The sequence below is a fragment of the Rhinolophus ferrumequinum genome, chromosome 18 (assembly GCF_004115265.2).
Source record: "Rhinolophus ferrumequinum isolate MPI-CBG mRhiFer1 chromosome 18, mRhiFer1_v1.p, whole genome shotgun sequence".
NCBI classification, from domain to species: domain Eukaryota; kingdom Metazoa; phylum Chordata; class Mammalia; order Chiroptera; family Rhinolophidae; genus Rhinolophus; species Rhinolophus ferrumequinum.
Window position 1 is genome coordinate 7,072,748 of NC_046301.1, and position 16,070 is coordinate 7,088,817.

Sequence of the window (16,070 nt, forward strand, 5' to 3'; positions counted from 1 at the left end):
TTTGGTATCAAAGGTTAGCTTCATAAACACGACTTGGGGATTGTTCTCTCTTTTTCTACTGTCTGGGAATTTGTGGGAAAAATGGCATTATTTTTTTTTTAAGATTTTAGTAGCAAATTTAGGCAAAGTTATCTAAGCACAGGGTTTCCATTTTAAATAGTTATCAATAATCCATTCAAACACTTTCTTTTTAATGGTAATGTTCATATTTTCATTTGTTATTCTATCGATATCAGTTAGTTTTTAGAATTGTTCAATTTCACCTAAATCTGCGAATTAATTTGCATAAGATTATCCGTAATGTTATTATAATAATATTATATAATGTATATGTCAATGATATGATAATATAATAATTATTATGAGAATATATTATTATTTTATTGTTTGGATGATTTGTAGTACTCTCTCCCATTTGTTACTAACATTTGTTATTTGTGCCTTTCTCTTCTGTTCTTTTAACAAATTATTAGGGGTTTAACATTTTTAAAGTCTTTTCACAGAACAACTTGGCCTTCATCAATTATTTTAGTATATGGTTGTCTTCTATTTTACTAACTCCTATTATTATTTTCATCATATTCTTTCTTTTACTTTTTTTTTTTAATTTAAATTACCATTAGTTTATTTCAATTATTTCAAATTGATTTTTTTGGTTTCTTTTTTCCTAGTACATGTATTTAAGGCAATAATTTTCTATAAACATGACAAATGTATATCAATACTTATTTATATCATAACTTTTATGTACTATTATTATTTTTTTACAAATAATTTACAATATTAACTATCATTTCTTATCTGACTTTTGAGTTATTTAGGGATGTGTTGTCTTATTCAAGAAGATATGGTATTTTATAGTTACCTTTTTTCTATTGATTTGCTTTATTATGTAGTTGTCAGGTTAAATCTTCTGTATGATTGCAATTTGGAAATTTACTGAAACAGGCTTTAAACCTGGCTTATGGTCGTGGTTTTGCTTCTGTTTTATAGAGGCTTGAAAATAATGTGCATATTGCAATTTGGTGAATTTGGGTTCTTTATACATCAATTAGTTCAAGTTTGCAAGAAAGGAATTTTTGCAATAATCCATGAAAGATGATGCTGGCCTGAAGTAGCATATTAGTAGAGGAGGGTGGGGGGATTGATTGGATTTAGTAGACTTTTCTGTTTATACTTAAAGGCCCAAAACCAAACTTTTCACATATCTTCCACTCCCCTCCCTAACAACTCCTTTAATGATCTTTTATATCTCAGGAAATGAGGACTCATTTCTTCTAATTGTTTAGTTCAAATATCTGGAAATCATCCTTGACCCCTCTCTTTCTCCAATACCTTATATCACACTCATGGGTGAATCACATCAGTTTACCCTTAAATCATTCCCTGCTACCCATTCTCCTACCACCTTCTGACTCTAAGCTGTCATCATGTTTCTGCCTACATTATCAAAATAACATCTGAATGGGTCTCCCTTCTTCCATGCTTCCCCCTTAAATATTTTTTCAATAGAAAAATATTGAGAGAGAAAGACACACACAGAGAGAGAGCGAGACAGAGAGAGAGAGAGACTGTTTAGACACATCAAATTGTATCCGTCTTTTTCTCAAAACCCCACATCAGTTTTCCACCTCCCTAGGAATGGATCACAAGACTCCACATGATCTGCCATCACCTCCTGTGCCTGGTTCCCCCTTCCTCTTACTTTCACTGCTCTGGCCTTTTACTATTTCTTGAATAGTCTAGGGACATACCATTTTAGTCTTTGGTATTTCTTCCTCCTCTGCTTGAAATATTCTGTCTGAAGAAATCCACATGACTGAATCTCTCACATCCTTCAGGTCCTTACTCAGCATTATCTCCATGAAGTCTCCCCTGGCTGGCAACCAAATCTAAAGTTCCACACCCCTACACCTCCACACATGCACTCTGCTTTCTCCCCTCTCTGTATTTTTCCTTAACATTATCACTAACATTACTTAATACCATATGCATTTTGCTTAGGTTGTTTATTGTCTGTGTACTATGTTAGAATCTAGAATCCATCAAGTCAAGGATTTGTTTTTATTAGCTGCTGTCTCCACAACATCTAGAACAGTATCTGTCATGTAATAGATGTTCAATAAATATCATTAAATAATGAACAAGTTAAGGATAATGGATCCAACTTCTTAGAATAAATCCAGATGATTGTTGACACAACATCTCTAATTATTAAAATAAATGTTCTGTTTTTCAGTTTGGGGGAGAGAACTGAGAAATTATAAAAGAAAAAATAGAAGTAGGTATCTGTATATAAAACAGGAAAATAATTCACTTAAGCCAATATTTATTGAACACTTCATGTCCTAAGTCTTTTGCTTGTAGGTGACCGATAAGAGAATTAATAAGCTATTCTTCTTCACACAGTGGTTCAGAATTTGTATTTTTTTTATGTTACTATTTTCTGAACATTTCATTCATTGCAAGAAAGAAGCTATTTCAGTGGCTTCTATAATAATCTCACTTCATATTCTCAACGGCGTCATGTGCCATGGAAAGCACAGGCTTCAGTTGCATGTACACTGTCCTGCAGTTGTGTGAATTTGGGTCTTTTACTTACATTCTTAGATCCAATTTATTTCACTTGAATAATAAAACAGAGTTATTGAGCATAGTCAGTGTGTTAATACATGGAACTTGCTTAGCACCGTGGTTGTGAAATAGCAAACTATCTTTTAATTATATCAATACTCATTTTACACCTATCGTCTATTGTTTAATTTTATTATTTACAATCTTGCAAACTAAGCAGTTTCTGAGGACACCTGTAATATGAAAACATAATTAGAAGGTGATATTATTGAAAATACAAAAATTTATGCATTTTTGGCAATGGTGTATGGCAACACCTCTGCTGCTGGCAGGACCATTATTTGCTACTATACTTCAGGAAAAATTTGGCCACAGGTATCAAGAGGCTTAACATTGTGGAACATACATATAAGGGTCAAATAAAGTCTAAATTGAAGAGTTTGATGAGAAAAATTCAAAATAAATTTAGTAACATAAACTGAGACTAATTTGAGAAATAGTTTTAATATGAGACTGAAAGCCATGGACTTGATTTGCTAGATAATACAATGTTATTAAATTTTTTAAAGGTTTATTCTCATGAGATTATGTAATTTGTATTGAAATAGAGGAACAGTGAAAGAACATAGTCTATTAAGAATTTATAGAAACTGCCCAAGTGTTTAGTGAAATGCGATTGAGCTACTGATAATGAAAATGTTTAAAAGTGAAAAAATTGAAAAATGTTATAAAAAAATTGGTAAAAGTTCAAGATTAATTTTTTTTTTTACTTTTAAATTTCAGTAACTCTGAGCTTAAAGCATTAAGCATCTGCAACTTTTTCCTCTACTGAAATTTTGAATAATTTTTAACTAAAAGGGATTAAAAAGATCGATGTATTTTTATTTAAGGTCCTATAATAAAAAAGCCTAACAGCAGCAACAACAAAAACCTCATAGGTCATTCCGAAAATTTCATTAAACTTCAACGTAAATTTAAAAAGTAAAAAATAAAATAATGTTATATGGAATAGTCAGTTGAATCAAATCCATTAATTTGATTTTGAGAGGCTAAATTGAATTATTGAGTTCACTAATTTAATCCAGAAACAACTTCCCCTGTCATAAAGAAATTATTCTCCTTTTTCAATAGTATAAACATTTCCTATAAATTTGTGCCCTCTTAATATTATGTGTGCAAAAATGTTATAATGTTCAAAATATTTCAAAATTTTACTTTTAATTAATGTTTATTGCCAGTAGCAAGTAATTAAATGTAAAATGAACTTTTGTTTTGGAGACTAGTGATTCTTTATTATGAATGGAAAATTTTACCAGAAGCTTATTTTTTCTTATAAATTTCTTCACTCCAATTTTTCAGTTTAATCAAACACAGATGGTTAGTGTGAGACTAAAATGTTTATCTTTCTTCTTTGGTGTTCATCAGAATCGCAACCAATTGCTTATCAGTTGAGATTCTTTCTTTAAAGTATGCATTTGAATAATAAACTACTATAACACAATAGGGACAGATGGATGTTTACACTTAAACTGAATGATACATCATTTTCATGGTCATCATTTTTCCTTTTCAAAAGTCTGTTGGCTTTTTTCCAGTTTCTATCCACTTCATTAGTCCTCCATGAATTGTCCAACATGACAGTTATTTGATTTTACCAATCAAAGGCATCCTCCTGACTAAGTAATCATGGCCTGCTGATTCAACCTTATACTGTGGGGAATAACTGTTTCAAACTACATTATCTCCCAGTATATAATAAAAAACACTTGAATTTTAAGTTGGATGGAACCTGACAATTTTTCGGCTGAAGCTTCCGACTAGCTACCGATTTTCCACTTATGTGTAAAAATATTAAATCCTAACAATTTGCTTGGGAGACAAATAAACATTCTTTATTCATTTTATATTGAAAAATTTTATGCAACTTAATTTTTTTTCCCCAGGAAAAAGCATGCTAGGTAATTTATCCAACTACTCGTAAACTCTGAATATCAATATCAATATTTAACAACTATCTTCATAATTAAATTCGTTTTTTGTTGTTGCTTATTTTATTTTATTTTTACTTGAGATTCTGGGCCCTGTTCCACAGTTCTACACAGTTCTAGTAGGATGCAAAAGTTGAGATGTTTCCAAAACAACAACTGTATGCATATTAACCTTTTTCTTTGAAACCAGAGAAGATGTAGAAATGATGGACACATGAATGTATCATCTTTCCACTCAAACCACATTTCTTAAACACAATTATCAAATGTCACGGAAATATTCTTTTCTTTGGTATCAACTGGTATCCACCACATGGTATATATAATTACAGCCTTGTATTCACTGCATATATAACTCTCCTGCCTCTTAAGCTGCCATTCAAGTCATTCTTCCTCGGCTCCCTCATCTTTATCAGTAGAAAGAGAATTTAAGAGTGTTACTGAAAGAGCAATTCTTCCTTTTTGGAGTCTGGCTCAGTCTGGAAAGTGAGCTTCCACTTGTAAAATTAATTAATTCTAAATTGCACATAGAAATTGAAAGGGTCAAAATTATAGAAGACTTTTTAAGAACTGCAAAGTGGGAGAACGTATCTACTGCGTATCACACCTTTTCATAAAGCAACACAAAGGATGACATTGCAGCACCGTCATGAAGATAGGGAAATAGATCAGAATAGAATCCAGAAACTGACGCATTCGTTTTTGGATACTTGATTTTTGACAACAGTGGTATTGAAAAGTAGTGGAAAGGCTTACATTTTCATTAATACTCCCAGAATGAAGGGTGTAGATATGAAAAATAAATAAGATTTGGTCACATCTGTCACACTGCACTGGAAATAATTTCTGTTGGATTATAGAGATAAACACAGATGGTATAACAACTCCTAAAAAATAGCAAGGGAGAATATCTTCATGAACTCTGAGTAGAGCTGGATTTCTTAAACCGAATTCAAATGTACTCATTGACGATAAAGATTGATAAAAATGGACTATATTAAAGATAAGGGATTCAGTACATCAAATATAACATAAACAAAATAAAAACTGTAGCACAGATAACAACAACAATAAAAACCTCATATTATCTACAAATCAATGAGAAAAGAAGAGAGAAAAATCCAGTAAATAATGACCATGGGACTTAACTAGGCGTTCACTAGAGTCGTCTACTTAAACAGTTAACATAGGAAAAAGGTGTTTGACTTCATTAATAATTAGGGAAATGCCACTTAGAACTAAAATAAAACACTCTTACATGCCTAGAAGAATAGCTAAAACTGAAAGCGTCGTCACTGCCAGCGGGAATGTATATAGATAGACAGAACCACCTGGGGCATTATTTACCTGCATCTCTTGCATTTGGACTTACACAGACCTTATAACCCACAGGAGATACACGCTTCCTTTACTCTCAAAGAAATGACTGTATATGTATAAAAACACTGAGAGTAGAATTAAGAATATATTAAGAACACATTAAGAATATATTAAAACTTGATGAGAAAAAAGAAAAGAAAGGAACAAATACTCCAATGGATAAAGTATAGGGAAGTGAGTTTAGATTCTGTAGCTCTGTACACAAATAAAGTACCAAATTAGACTTTCATAAGACAAATACACTTTCACAGTAGAATCAGCTATATCTAATTAGAAATATAAAAGAATGAACTCTACCTCTAAGCACCTTTTCATTCAGTCACTTCACTTGCCTAAGCATCTTACATATCCTAGTGGAAAAATAATTAGGTATATGTTCACATATACTTCATCTATGAGAAGACACACGCTCCCTTTAATATTCTGTTTTTAAAAACATCGCTTTGTTGGTAGTCAAAAGAGTAATATTTTATCCTTTAGAGGTCAGAGTGCAACATTATTATGCTCAAAAATAAAAATGTTGAAATGTAAAGAAACTTTGGAAAGAAGAACTATGAAAAGAGTTTTGTGAGACTGTTTTCCCTCATCTAACTGCAAGTTCGCGTGCTGACAAGATCTTCCTTCCTTGCCTTGGTCCCAAGTGTTGACTTGAAATGATGCAGGGTTACCATTGAAATGGGAAGGTCTGAGACTACAGCAGCCTGCTTTCCTGCAAAATAATGATAAAATGTGCCCACATTCCATGGTGTAGTGAAATAGTAAAGCATCATAAGGTACTAAAGAGACTAAACACATTTTGTCTCTCATTTGAAGTTATTAACCAAACGACGCTGAGTTTTCTTCATACATATGCTATTCATATATGGCTTTAAGGAAGAAACATTTCAAAATAGTGTATGTTTTCTTTTATGAAAACTTAAGGATACTGACTGAGCTGATGAATGTTTCTCTAGGATAAATATAAAATAAATGATTTACTTCGAGCATGGAATTTTCTTTCTCTGTTTTTCTATCTAAAATGGTACTGACATTATGAAAGTATATAAAAAAGAAGATCTCACTGGCTCTGAAGAAGTAAAGTTTGTTCAGCCAGAAGTTGGATAAAAAGGTGGAGATACTCTTTGCTAACAGTTCGTGTTAAAAATCTTAATAGCTTTTAAATCCTAAAACTAATAGCAGTCTGGCTGATATAACAACATGAGTTCAAATATAATTTATCAACTTGTTGGTACAATTTTAAATGTTTTGCAATTTTGGTAACTTTTTTTTGGAGGGAGATAATTGAAGTGAATTCATTTTCAAGTAAATTTCTCAATGTGTTTCCTCATCCCTTTCACTTGCATTTACCCAAAGCAATAATGTGTGAATTTGTTTCAGACCTCATTTTGTAGAAGAAAACCCCAAGGCAGTCCTTGAAAAGTTTTACTTACTTGGCCTAAAACATATATAAAATGTCGTATCTCAAATACAGCTTTGTAAATTTAACTTAATAGGTTCCAAGGAATTTAAATAAAGACTTTAGCTAGTTAACGTATCCATCTTCTAGTCAACATGTTTCATATACTTACTATGTGTCCGACCTTGGAGTAAATAGTACTAGAAATTTAGTTCCTTGATGTCAACATGTTAACATATTTGTCATAGGCTGAACGTTTGTGTTCCCCTAAAATTCATGTTGAAATCCTAGCCCTGAAAGGCAGCGAGATTAGTAAGTGGGGCCTCTGAGACGCTCCTCCTTCATGAATGGATGAGAGCTCTCTTAAAGGAGGCCCCACAGAGCACCCCAGCCTGTTAGGAGATGTGAGGATACAAGTCGGAGCCTTCACCCAACCACGCTGGCACCCTGATCTCGGACTTGCAGCCTCCAGAACAGTGAGAAATGAATTTCTGTTATTTATAAGCCATCCAGTCTGTGGTATTTTGTTACAGCAGCACCAACAGACTAAAATAATAATGGGGAAATTAATTCAACTACTTATAATGAGGTAAATAAAAAAATGATATTACATTTCATCCCAACACAACATAGAAAGAGGTACTGATTCCAATGTGACAGAAAGGTGATAGGAGCCTGCTTTTGTGGGAGAATGGGTCTTCTAGAAGAAGGTTAGATTTCAATTGATTCTTAAAAAAAAAAAAAAAAAAAAAAAAAAGTGTTTTTCTGGGCAAAAAAATGATAATGAGCTATTCCAAATAGAAATTAAATTTGGAGCAGAGATATGGTGGTTTAGGTAAGGTAATTCATTTCTGCTGACATTCAATTAGTTAAAATCATGTCATGGATACCGCTGAATACAAGAAGGTCTGCAAAATATAGCCTGTGGTTGCAAAAAAATGACACACAATTCTGGAGAAATCATTTGACACCAATAAAACCAGACAGTTCATGTTTCCCTTTGCCTGGTGTTATGTAATATACCTCCACAAAACATAGTGGCTTAAGACTAGAATTTATCATTATTTCTCATGGCACTGAGGTTGGTCTAGGAGCAGATGGGTCTTTGTTACTTGGAACCTTTCATAGTTACAGTTAATCAGTGACTGAAGACGAAATCATCACAAGACTCAACTGGGCTGAATATCAAAGATGGCCTCACTCACGGGGTAGGCAGTTGAATGTGGCTGGGGTTTGGGGACTTAGGGCAGTCCACTGGGGTGCCTGCACATGGAAGACAGGCAAAGGATAGGAAGCATACACCATTAGGGTCTTAAGGACCAAGAGAAACATCTAGAGCAGGCTCACTTCTGTCTGATTCTGTGTCTTCCCGCAGTTAAGGGAGGAGAAAGCAGGTCCCACTTCTTGGTAGGAGAAGTTTCAGAGAATGTTTGGTCATCTTTAATACACCAGAACTCTCCCTCTGGTCACATATTATTAATATTCTGTCCTCTTTCCCGTCAAAAGTACACTCACTCCATTCCAAGACCTTTAAAGTTTCATCCAAATACAGCATCAGCTCAGAAATCTGGATCTTATCACGTAAGTTAGAGCCAGGTGTTACGATAATGTGTGTTCTAAAAATCTGTGAAATAATTTGGTAAGTTGTTTGCTGTCCCCCTTCTCACTGAAAACCACTATGTAATAATAAAGACTGAGACAAGAGAGCCACCATTGACTCTCTTTGATTGAGAGTCAAAAAAAAAAAAAAAAAGGGAAATTCTTAGGCACACGGACGTCACTGTTTCATAGAAATGTTTCAGCCTGAGGGATGTCACCCGTTCCCTGATTCAGGCTGAGTCCTGCTTCCTGGGAATATTCTCGGGCTCTCAGCTCTGTCCCATGGGCCCCTTCTGTCCTTTGTTTTATCCTTTCGGGCCCATGTTTGCAACCAAGTGGCCTCCTGGCCCGGTTAGAAGACAACGGGGCTGTAAGCTGTCTTCATTTGTACTATCTCTGTCCCTTTTAGTTCAAGCTACCACTGCTTCTGATGATGTAATTCCCTTAAAAGTGTTACGGGTTTTCAATGAATATTACTACATCATTCAATTAGATAGACCCATGTGTCTTGTGAAAGACATTGTGTGAGGCTTCCTGAGACAATATCCCTAAGTTCGTAGAAGCAGTCTGTGTGGAAGAGGAGACGAGTAAAGCAATCCCGCTGGCTTTCGGCTAGCTGAAACGGGATGTATGGTAGCACCGCCAGTCCCCCTAAGGTCTTAACAAAGGAGCTTGCAGTTCTGTGCTGGATTTGATATTTATCCTAAAGCCATTTCCTACTCTGAGAATCTTTAGCTGGTAGAGAACATGAATGAGAAACAGATACAGATTGATTTTTGCCAACCCAGGATGTCCTTGCTCAGTCATGTTTCCTGTATATTAGTCTCAAAAGCTGAGCAATTCCTGCTTTAGTTCATATCTGCCATTCATATTTTCTTAGAGGCATTGAAGAGAAATGAGCTGGCACCTCCTACCTTCTGCGTAGAAATCTTCAGAGCCAGATGCATAGGTTAACTGGGCATCCTTTCTATTTTCCACCTCATTGCCAAATTTTTTGTCACACATTACGAGGACATCATTTTTCTCTAACCACCAACGATAAACTCCTCTCTGTCCTCCCAGCCCTCACCAGTAATTGTGTAGAGACCTTTCCAGATTTTTATTAAGAATCTCACATGGTCCAAAAGTCAGTGATATTTCCAGATTCCAAATTCCATTTTCTGTTGCACCACAAATTACCTCCAAATTCAGAGGTTTAAAGTCCTAAGAATTTTATTTTATCTCACGATTTTGTGAGTCAGAAATCCAAGCAGGGATCATCTGGCCATATCTCTGCTCCCTGTGGTATTGACTGAGGCCACGCACAGTACCCAGCCGGGGACTGGGGCGAGCTAGTCTGGGGGAACCTAAGGAGCTTCACCCCTGGGTCCAACGCAGACTCAGCTTCGACTGTTACCCATAGCAACAAGGCATGGCGGACAGTCAGACTGCTTGTGGTGGATGAGGGCTGCTGAAGAGGAAAGTCCCCCGGGGCAGATATGGAAGCTGCCAGTCTGTTAGGCCTGGACACTGGCACCGTGTCACCTTATCATTTTGCATTGAAAAAAAGCAGTTACAAAGCCTATCTAGATGGGGGGATATTTGTAAAGTAATTAGCATCTCTATTTAATCCATCACATGCGTATTTGGAAAATGAGGTCCTAGGAGTGTATAAGGGAGGAGCAGGAGGTGAGACTAAGGCAACAGGTGAAAATTGGAATTACAGCAATCTCGAAGGTCGTGAAAAAGAGCTTGAACTTTAACCCTGAATCCAATGGGGAAATACCAGATATCTTTCTGTCAGAGAATTATAAATGTTGACATTAAATAAGAAATTTGATGGTGAAAGGAAAGAGAAACAGGGCACAGTCTTGATGAAAAGGTAAATCTGAATAAAGATTGATACGCTTTTGTTTTTTCTTTACTTTTAATGGCGGGGCAGATTTCCACATGATTTAAGGCTTTTGGGAAGGAGCCTATATGGGAGGGGGGATTAATAGATAAGAGTAAGGGGATAACTGACAGGAGAAGGTCCTGGGCTGAAACCAGAGGAAATGGGATCACTGGTACAAGGTGGCAGGATTAGTCTTGCAAAGAAATAAGTTTGCTCTTTTCCTGGAGTCCAAAAGAATGTGGTAATTATGACTAAACTATTAATAAATTTGAATTGATGTATGGGATAGACTGAAAATTTTATCCATTTTCTTATCCCTGGATCCTGTGAATGCTACTTTATATGACAAAGGAAAAACAAAACAATGTCTTGGCAGCTGTGACTAAAGATTCTGAAGTGATGAGATTACCCTGGATTATACAGGTGTGTCCTATAGACACTCACCTGTATCCTTATAAGCAGGAGGTGAAGGGAGATTACACAGAGGAGCAGGCAGGGTGAAGACAGAGCAGAGAGTGTGAAGAGGGTCCTGGAAGACGACTGATAAAGCCATCAACCAAGGCGTGCTGACACTCGGGTGCTGGAGGTGCAAGGAAGGGGCCCTCTTCCTGCCCCTCCGCGGGCACTGCAGCTGTGCCAACACCTGGACTTGCGCCTCCTGGTCTCCAGAACTCTGAGAGGATCAATTTCTGTTGTTTTAAGACTCAACTTTTATGGCAATTTTTTTACATCAGCCACAGAAAAAGGGTATAGCATGGATTAGAATTATACAATTATACTTCGTCATTCCAGTTTTTGAAATCTCATAAATGGAGTCCAGACTTGACAGCCTCCGAGTCTGGTCAAGATGGAGGCCTTGGTGTCCAGGAGAAAGTGCTGGGCTCAGATCCTGACTCGGCCCTTTCTTTACATAGTGAGTCTAGACAAATTAATTAACCCCTCTACATCTCAGTTTTCTCAATTGTAAGATGGAAATGAAAATAATACCTATTTACAATGTTATTAGGAAGATAAAATATACAATGTATATATAGCAGCAAGCACAGTGCAAAATGTTGTTATTAAAAATAACTGAGTGTGACTCATACAGAGAACAAATTCATGGTCACCAGATGGGAGGGGGAGGTGGGGCCGGGTGAGAAAGATGAAGGGATTAAGAAGTACAAATTGGCAGTATAACAAAATAGTCATGGGGTGTCAAGTACAACATAGAGAATATAGTCAATAATGTTGCAACAACTATGTATGGTGCCGGGTGGGTACCAGACTAATGGTGGGGGTGGGAAGGGAGATCGCTGCATAAATGATATTGGGGTCTGACAGTGAAGTTCGCAAAGATGTTGCTAATCTATTTTTTTTTTTTGATATCACAGGGATTATTCATAATGAATTTGTACCAACTGGACAAACAGTTAACCAACTTTACTATTCGGAAGTGCTGAAAAGGCTGCATGAAAAAGTTAGAAGACCCAAACTTTTCACCAAGAATTCATGGCTCTTGCATCAGCACAATGCACCAGCTCACACAGCACTGTCTGTGAGGGAGTTTGTAGCCAGGATACAAATAACTGTATTGGAACACCCTCCCTACTCACCTGATCTCGTCCCCAATGACTTCTTTCTTTGCCTGAAGATAAAGGAAATGTTGAAAGGAAGACACATTGATAACATTCAGGACATCAAGGGTAGTACGACGACAGCTCTGATAGCCATTCCAGAAAAAGAGTTCCAAAATTACTTTGAAGGGTGGACTAGGCACTGGTGTCTGGGCATAACTTCCCAAGGGGAGTACTTGGAAGGTGACTGTAGTGATATTCAGCAATGAGGTATGGAGCACTTTTTCTAGGATAAGTTTGTGAACTTAATTGTCATACCTCGTACGTCTAACCTCTGTGCTATACACCTGAAACTAAACTAATATAAAATAATATTGAATGTCAACTGTAACTAAACAAGATACATAAATAATTTTTAAAAATAACTGAATGTGTGTGTGTGTTTGTGTGTGTGAGTGTATGTGAGTGTACGTGTATGTGTGTGCGTGTGTATGTGTGTGTGTGTGGTGGAGGGAAGGACACACATAGCCTAGAAATAGTACACAGATCATCACAGTTGATTTGGGGTTTTGGGGTCAAGTTCTCTATGTTCAATTTCTGGGATTACTGCTTTCTGGGTTTGTAACCTTAGACAAGTTATTTAACTTCACTATGCTTCAGTTTTATTCTTTAAAAAATGGTAATTATAAAATCTATTTCGTGGTACTGTTTTGTTGATAAAGAAATTATATAATTGTAATCCATTTGTAAAGTGCCTGGAGGTTTGTAAGGACCTAACATGTACACTGATATTTTATTGCAGCCTAAGGAAGATATAAATGGTGCTTAATTTTTACAAGGACTCTCTTTCTCCATTCGGAATTTTCCATTTTAATTTGAATGATCCATCATCATCTATGTTAATTCTATTCGTTCTGGTTCATAGACCAGTGTATAGATATAGCCCAAACCTGGGAATATAAGGTGTCTTACTATTTATATGAGCCGAGTAAGCAACTGGTCAAGATAATGTGGAGTATTAATTCATTATTTTATCATTCTGTACTCTGAAAAATGGTCTTCATCAAAATTTAAATTACCTTATGGCTCCCATGAACTGAGAGGTAAGAAACCTATGTGAAGGTTAGGTATTTGTGGTTAATTCTTCTGAAACCTGTAGTATTAAATATAAAATTACTCTCAGCATTGAGGTTAATTGCTCTCATTTTATCTCCAGTCACACTGATTATAATTGAGTGATCAGGAAATCTTTAAATAGCATGTGGCTTTTCTTGTAATTTCCCTTTAAATACCCAACCCATAAGGATACTTCATTTGAAATCAACCAAATGGATATATTGTGCTAATTTTATCACAACTATTACCACATAATTAAACCTGCGCATGTTACATCTGATATGTGTATGTTTCTTTTTAATGAAAACAACAAAACCTCAGATGTTGAAAGAGAGCTATGAATTAGTCAAAAGCACCACATCTGCAAAATTTCAACCTACAGTTTCCTATTTCCCTGCTCACGCTGCTCACTCTTACTCTTAGGGAGCACCTGGTGACCCCGTTCCGCTGGAGGAAGGGAATGGTAGCTAGTAAGAAACTCAGAGAAAACGATCTACATCGATCAGTAAATGTAAACCTCTCATTTCAGGCAAAGGATGGAAAACGGGTGGGGGGAAGGAATACTAAAAATAAGGGAGAAAGAAGAATTAGACTTGAAATTTTAGTCGTAATATAGATAAAAATAAATAAGACAAAGAAGGCAAAATACCTGCCCGGTAAATAGCGAGTCATTATAAACAGGGCATGTCATTAGCAGTGCCTGAGGCAACGCACGGTCCCATCTTCTGGCCGTGGAGCCTCCCACTGCCAGAGATGGAGAAGGTGTCTGGGAGGGAGCCTCAGGCTGCCTGAGCCACCCGGGAGCTGGCCCCCTACAGGCGGGCGGAGGGCTACAGTACAACAGAGGACTCTAACAGTGGTGCCTTTTCAAATGTCCTCCTAAAAGGAAGGACCAACTAAAATACTCTGAGCTTCAGGGAGCTGATGATGAAGAGCCAGGAGTAAAAGGGCCAGAGTGTGTGTCTCTTATTCCTCGGCCTTCAAGTTATACTGAAGATGCGATTTGTTAAGTAAATGTGAAATCGCACAAATAAAAGTAAAATTTAGTGTCCATGGTGGAGGGTAGCAAATCACTCAGGCTTAATTCTCTGAATCAAAAAGTAAAAAAAAAAACAGTGCATAGTACACAACCAAAAGTCAAACACTTACTGCATCCACTTCTCTGTTTCAAACATCAAAATGCTTGCTTCCAACACCCTGCTCAGCAAAATGCGAAATGCTAAATGTATTTTTAAAGGAGATTACGGGAGGGTGAAAATCCCAGCTTCCAACTGAAAATGGAAATAAGTTCAGGTCAGCAGCTTTGAAAAATATGACTTCCTTTCCTAATGCCCTACTGTATAACCAGAGCTGTGTTAATGTGCTTTCTCTTCCAAGCAAAGTGTTAGAAGTATGTCTTTGTGTGACGAAAAGAGACGGATATGTGAGGTGGCTTATCAACAGGACATAGATCGCGTAGAACTTTTGTCTTTGTTTACCTTATTGTTTTTCTTTATGAAATGGTAAGTTTACTTTTATACTTAAAAAATAATGCTGAGTTTGATATTTTTGAGGTAAAAGAAGCTGAAGTTCAATTTTGAGGATTTAACAATTTCATTCGTGTGACGGTTTTACATTGTGAGAGGCAATGGGTTACTTTTCAGAGCATAAATTTCATTTACATCCAGAGGCTGGTGTTCATTACTCATTCAGTGAAAGATAACTTGTAAGCACCTACTACGTGCCATGCACTCTGTTACTCTTGGGGGTTATAAGAAGGCATGGAAGTTTCCCAGTCTCCATAGAGCCTGCATTTAAGTGGTGGGGGGGGAGGTGGGGAGAGAAAATAAGCAAGTAAATTAATACGTCAATTGAATAAACAGAGATTGAGATGCATGTTATTAAGGAAACAGAGACTGCTGTGTGAGAATGAAGGATGAGGTGGGGGAGGTCCTTAGATAATAATCAGGGAACTCCACTCTGAGGAAGTGATATTTCTACGGGGGAGGAAAGGAGGAGAAAGAGCCAAACCTGAGAAGAGCTTGGGTGAGAGCTCGAGGAGATTCGACAAGCCGCAAAGGAGCCCGAGGAGATAGGCCTGCTTGGGCAGCTGTGGAGGCAGAATTCTCAGATGGCCTTTTGCCAGCATTCCTGTGCCTTTTATCCAGTGGGACACTAATCTAGGTGCTACCGGGAAGGGATTTTTAGCTGCAATGGAAGTTCCAAGTACTGAGTCTTACAATGCAGACATCACCTGGGTGGGCCTGAAGCAATCAGGTGACCTGCTTAAAGGCAGTTTTCTCTGGCTAGTGGCAGAAGGCAGACGGACGAGCTCTTGCTGGCCTCCAGGAGGAAAGCACAAAGGTAAAAGCTGTACTGAGAAGTACCTGTCGTCTATAGCAAACAAGAAAACAGGGAGCCTCGTCCTACAATACTAGAGAATAAATTTTGCCACCAACAGTGAGCTTGGGAAAGGACCGCTAGCCACAGGTGAGGATCGCAGACCTGTCAGCCACCTTGGTTTTAATCTGTGAGACCTGACCAGGGCCTCCAGCCAAACCATTCTGGTCTTCTGATCGATGGAAACATTGCAATAATAAATGCATATT